A 5,873-nucleotide genomic window follows, 5' to 3' on the forward strand; every position below is an offset into this window, starting at 1 on the left:
AATCACTTAGATGCCACAGGGTGGGTGAAATGTGACGCCAGCACAGGCCACCTCTCTCCACGCAGATCAGCCTGTCATCAGGAATCCCCTTCTCATGGCCCACTCCTTCCTCTCCTGCAAGCTTATGGTACCTTGTGTGTGATGGGTTCAGTCACAGAGACCCCCTTGGGAGTGTTACCTGATGTGCTGAGACTACATCTGAGCTCCTTTTCTCTGCTAGTTTGGGCCTCCAGAACCCTGCCTTGTTGAGCCGGAAACGCAAGCCTGCTGCAACACAGTCCCAGAGTCTGAACCATGCCCCCAAAACTGCAGACTTCACTGAGAACAGCTTAAGAAGTGCTGCTGTCTCCAGGGAGATATGCACAGCTGTTTGCTCCCCCAGGTATTAATCACTTACTCTGGGTTAATTAGTAAACAAAAGTGATTTTATTAAGTATAAAAAGTAGGATTTAGGTGGTTCCAATAATAACAGACAGAACAAAGTAAGTTACCAAGCAAAATAAAACAAAACGTGCAAGTCTAAGCCTAATACATTAAGAAACTGAATACAGGTAAATCTCACTCTCAGAGATGTTCCAATTAGCTTCTTTCACATACTAGACGCCTTCCTAATTTGGGCCCAATCCTTTCCCATGATACAGACCTTGTCAGTTCAAGCAGGCACCTTAGATGAAAAGTAAGGGATTCCACATGGCTTCTTTGTTCTGTTCCACCCCCTTTAATGGCTTTGGAAGAAGGCAGGAATCCCTTGTCTCTCTGTGGGTTCCCACTCCTCCTTCTCAATGGAAAAGCACCAGGTTAAAGCTGGATTCCAGTTCAGGTGACATGATCACATGTCCTGGGAGACTTCATTACCCACTCGCTGGCACACATGTATACAAGAAGTCTTACAGCTAAACAGAGCCATTTACAACCAATTGTCCTGGATAATGGGAACCATCAAGATTCCAAACCACCATTAATAGCCCACACTTTGCATAATTACAATGGGACCTCAGAGTTATATGTCATATTTCTAGTTTCAGATACACGAAAGATACATTCATACAAATAGGATGATCACACTCAGTAGATTATAAGCTTTGTAACTATACCTTACAAGAAATCTTTTGCATATAGCATATTCCAGTTATATTCACCCTTATAAATATATTTTTATAAAAATATGGAGTACAATGTCACATTGTGATCCAGGAAATGGCCAGAATCCACCGGTTTCTTATCCCACAGTGGTCAGCTTCAAAACTCCATGCTGCATGTCTTTGAGAGCACCACATTCATTTGCCTCGACATCAGCTAGTAAAATACAGATTTTACACAAACAACAAATGGAAGGCTTGCCAGCCACCAGTTCTCATTTGCAACCCACACCTCATCCACAGCCACAACCTTTCTCCCTATACCTGTGCCGCTCATCCACATCCTCCACATCCAAATATAGTAGAGAGAGAAAAAGTTTGAAGCATGGGGCCTGGTGCAGGGCCTGAGGCCTGAACCAAAGTCTGTGAACCAGAGTAATATAATATAAATGGCAAAATAATAATATGCTAGATATTTATGTAAATACATTTCAGAAGGCTAGAACAGATACACTCCAATCTAGTAAAAGATAAGATGGTTTGATGGAACAATGTATAGGGATATTTTGTCAAAGATATCGGGAACAAGGGAAGGTAACAAGCAGATATCATGAAACACATCAGGTGGTATGTAAATTGTTTGTCTCAGTCAATAAATATTGGGGCACTTTGCCTATGTGTGGCCAAGGGACAACAGAGACTCCCACTGCTGACTGAACCGCTCCTTGGCACCGGGTGCTCGTGTGTTAGTTTACCTGTCACCATGGAGCCAGGGTGCTAGGACTGTGCCTCAAAGGCAATGCACCTGGCAGCATGCCTTTGTCACCATACTGTGCCTATCGTCTTTTTTTATGAGCTATTAGGGTTGCCAACATTGTTTTTAAAACATAAGGGACGGTTTTCTTAGTACCCCTGCACCACCCCTCCTCCCGATATCATTATCATTATTAATAATAATACCAAGAAGGACTCACCTGCATCCACCAGGGGTGTTTCTTGCTGGTTTTTGTAGCACAGATGGTGGTCTTGGCTGCCAGGACCAGGCTCCCTATCCGTCTCGCTCCTCCAGGCTGCAGCTGCAGCAGCCACCAACCAGCAGTTATGCTTCTCTGCTGGGGACATGGGCAGAGACTCTGTGAGCAGGGAGACTACACTCTGGAACTACTGATGCCCCGGCCAGACAGAGCCCCTTCCTGACCCCGGCCCTTCAACGCAGCCCCAGGGCACTCAGTTCCATCCACTTGCATAGGGAAAACAGATGGGGCTGCACTCAGGGGCTTGAGCATGATCCAGTCTACTTTCCCTGCCCAGCACTGAAGGGCCAGGGTCTGAAGCAGTGTGGAAAGATTCACCCATGTGTACTGATCCTCTGCTGTTGAAATATAGGAGAAACAGCACCCCCTACTGATTGAGTTTGGGACAGGCAATTTTCTATTTGAATGAGGGACGTTCCCTTGTTGATACCACTGGAGATTCCGGGATAGAAGAACTGAGCAGCTGGCACAGCTCCAGCAGCCTGAATAGCATGACATTCCAGCCTTCTACACTTAGCCACACCACCCACAAGTCTTTTGTCTCTGGATACTCCCTACCCATTTCAACTGCTGTGGGTTAGCTCACCTGACCACTCTGCTGCTGTGCTCACAGAAAACCTCCCCATAAAGTAAACATGTTATAATAGAGACAACTAGGAACAAACAGGAGGAGTTATTCAAGCTTTATGGTCTTATTGGAGAGTGAGGCTTCCTGTGACGCAGCAAGAAGTGACGGTTGATTTGTTTCTCTTGAAGTTTGCTCTGCCTGTGGGTCTGGATTTCCTCTCTTGTGTTTCCTGTCAGAACAGCAGACAGCTCAGCATAGGGACGGACAGCCATGCCCTCTCTCGTTCTCTGGATCCTGGCCCCAGACACCACCCTGTACAGCTGGAATCCTACTTCCTCCAGGGTGATGGCTCCTTGGCCCAAACCTGCCTTGGTCTCCTTCTGGCTCATGTCTCTCTGCTCCATCACCCTGGCTGGTAAGTGACACCTGTTCATAGAATCATAGAATATTAGGGTTGGAAGAGACCTCAGGAGGTATCTAGTCCAACCCCCTGCTCAAAGCAGGACCAATCCCCAGATTTTTGCCCCACATCCCTAAGTGGTCCCTTCAGGGATTGAGCTCACAGCTCTGGGTTTAGCAAGCCAATGCTCAAACCACTGAGCTATCCCCCCGATCATTCATTCCTGTGAACAGGAAGAACACTATCAAATATGACAGACAGCACAACTCGAGCAATGGATTCATGGGTACATCTGGCATGTTGTTTGACATAAACAAGTTAAACAAAACATCAGCATTCTGCAAGTCCAACCTCAGTCCCATTTCCTATCCCAGTCATTTTCCCCCAGGGCTGGGTGCTGCAGGGTCCCCTTGGGCTGGTGTCTTACATGCCTAGGTCCCGTTCCCATCCCAGACTCTCTCTTTCCTATAGGAGTTCACCATATCTCCTATCTCCAGCTCATCTCCCCGCAGGCGGCCTCTGGTCTGCCCAAGCGACTGCAAGTGATGAGGGTGAATGACCTGGTGCTCTCAGTCTATGACAGCAACACACGCAGGCGAGTTCCCCGCAATGGGTACAGCCCAGGGAACCAGGAAAGCCAGCAGTTCTGGAATGCACACACGGCTGGGTGCCTGGCCTGGGACTCCTGGGTGGAGTACCAGGGCCTGGTGCGGGATCTGAACACCAGCTCCCCAAAGGCGGGTGAGTTCCCATCCCTCAGAACTGGGAATAGTTGGGCAACTCAAAGGAGGTAGGAGGGAGCTGAGGGAGGGGACACGAGAGGGGAGCGACTTTCCTGATACATAGTGGTTAGAGTCAGGGAGGGAGGCTGGGATCCAGGACTTCTCAGTTGTTTTCTCAGCTCTGGGAGAGGAGTGGGGCCTGGTGGATTGCAGGGTGGGTAGTGCTGGGAGTCAGGAATCCTGAGTTCTGTGCATGGGAAAATTTCACCCTCATGCTGTCCCCTGGTGGCAGCTTCATGCTCAGTCGCTCACAAAGCCATTCTTCCCCCAGAGCCCTACTACATGCAAGTCCTAAAGACCTGTGAGCTGGACGATGCCACTGGTGCTGTCCGAGCTGTCACCAGATATTCCCTCAATGGGGAGGACATGCTGCAGCATCAGACTGATCAGAATCGCTGGTTCTCAGTGCACCCAGCAGCCTGGTAAGCGGCAGAGCGCTGGAACCGCGAGGGGGAGACTTCTGCTGTGCTGAACCACCTTCCACTGCAGCAATGCAGATTCTGGATGGAGATGTCTGTGCCATTCACCACTCAGAAGACAGATGACAGCTCTGCCAGTGCCCCTCGGTCTTGACCTGCAGTCCCCTGCTACCCCATTTCTTGTGACTAATATTGCTTCCTCGCCCTCCTCCCAGCCCAACCCTCAGTGCACGTGGCTTTCGTTCCAGAGACCCAAGACCAGCAGCAGCGCCTCATCTGCCATATGACTGGGTTCTATCCCCGTGACATCGAGGTGATCTGGGAGCAGGGGGGCCAGGTGGCCCTGGGGGAGCAGCTGACCAGCGGGATCTGACCAAATGGGGACCCCACTTTCCAGATCCAGGTTTCCATCGAGCTGGGACAGGAGGGGGTCAGCCCTGCAGAGCATGTGTGTGTGGTGAGACACAGCAGCCTGGGGGATGCGCCTCTGAGGGTGACCTGGGGTGAGTACTGGGGGTGGGGGCCAGAACAAGTGGAGCAGTAGGGAGAAACTAGAAATGGGGCCACTCCTACTGAGGGAGGAGATGGAAACAAGGGACGGGTGGAAAAGGGAGTTGGGAAGTGCAGAGGAACCCTTTTATGGGGTACCAGGATATGGGTAGGCAGAGAGAGGTACTAGGGGTAGGTAGAGACGTGTTTTGGGGGGTTGAAAGGGGAGGGGCAGGCAGAGGAGCACAATGGGGCGTTCAGAGGTGAGGGTAAAGCACAGGGGGTTTTGGGCAGCTGGCAAATAAAGAGGTGATGCAGAGAAGGGTTCTAGTGGGTCACAGAAGGGACGGGAAATGAGAGAGGGGGGCTCACAGACTGGGAGGGGAAGCACAGAAAGGGCTGTCTAGATGCAGGGCAGACACATGGGGATGGGTGGCTGGGAGGGCCAGTTCAACCAGGGGATGGAGGCACTAGTCCAGAGATATGAGGCAGGTGCAGGGGCAGGACCCAGGGGAAGTGAGAGGCAAAAGGGCTTTGGGGCACCATGGCTCAGTTTGTCTCGGGACATTTCCAGATTCCCAGGCCACAGGCCAACCTGGTATTCTGGTGATTGTTTCTGTCTGCATCCTTGCGCTGCTGGGAATTGGGGCCCTGGGCTGGTACCTGAGGAGGAGGCCAGGTGAGTGATGCCCCCACTTCCCTGCAGCACAGCTTGTGCCCTGCAGCACAGCATTCCCTAGAGCCACATTGGGATAATGGGGTCAGCACTGACTGGTGGGGGAGGGCGCCCCCTGCTGAACACCTACTCTGCAGCACTTGGTCTCCCAGCCAAGTACCAAGCCAGACTGGAGCCACATGGCCTATCCCTGGCAAAGGGGAGGTGCAGGAGGTGGAGAGTATCGAATAAGGCCAAAATCCCTGAAGTACAGAGTGGGAAGTGTGATGTTGCACTCCATATGTTTTATGGAAATATGCTTCTGAATGTGAATATGATGTAAATGGAATATGCTTGATGCAAATGGTACCTTGTATTGTGTCCTTACGAAGCTTGTAATCTACTAAATGTGTTCATCTTATTTGTTTGCATGTATTATTTCTATAT

The 5,873-nt window shown here is 50.4% G+C and overlaps 1 pseudogene; it reads left to right on the forward strand.

The window, feature by feature from the left end:
• Nucleotides 1-2,567: 2,567 nt before the first annotated feature.
• LOC115638288 lies at nt 2,568-5,606 on the forward strand (annotated as a pseudogene).
• Nucleotides 5,607-5,873: the final 267 nt, after the last annotated feature.

This window comes from Gopherus evgoodei, chromosome 21 (genome assembly GCF_007399415.2).
Source record: "Gopherus evgoodei ecotype Sinaloan lineage chromosome 21, rGopEvg1_v1.p, whole genome shotgun sequence".
NCBI classification, from domain to species: Eukaryota; Metazoa; Chordata; order Testudines; family Testudinidae; genus Gopherus; species Gopherus evgoodei.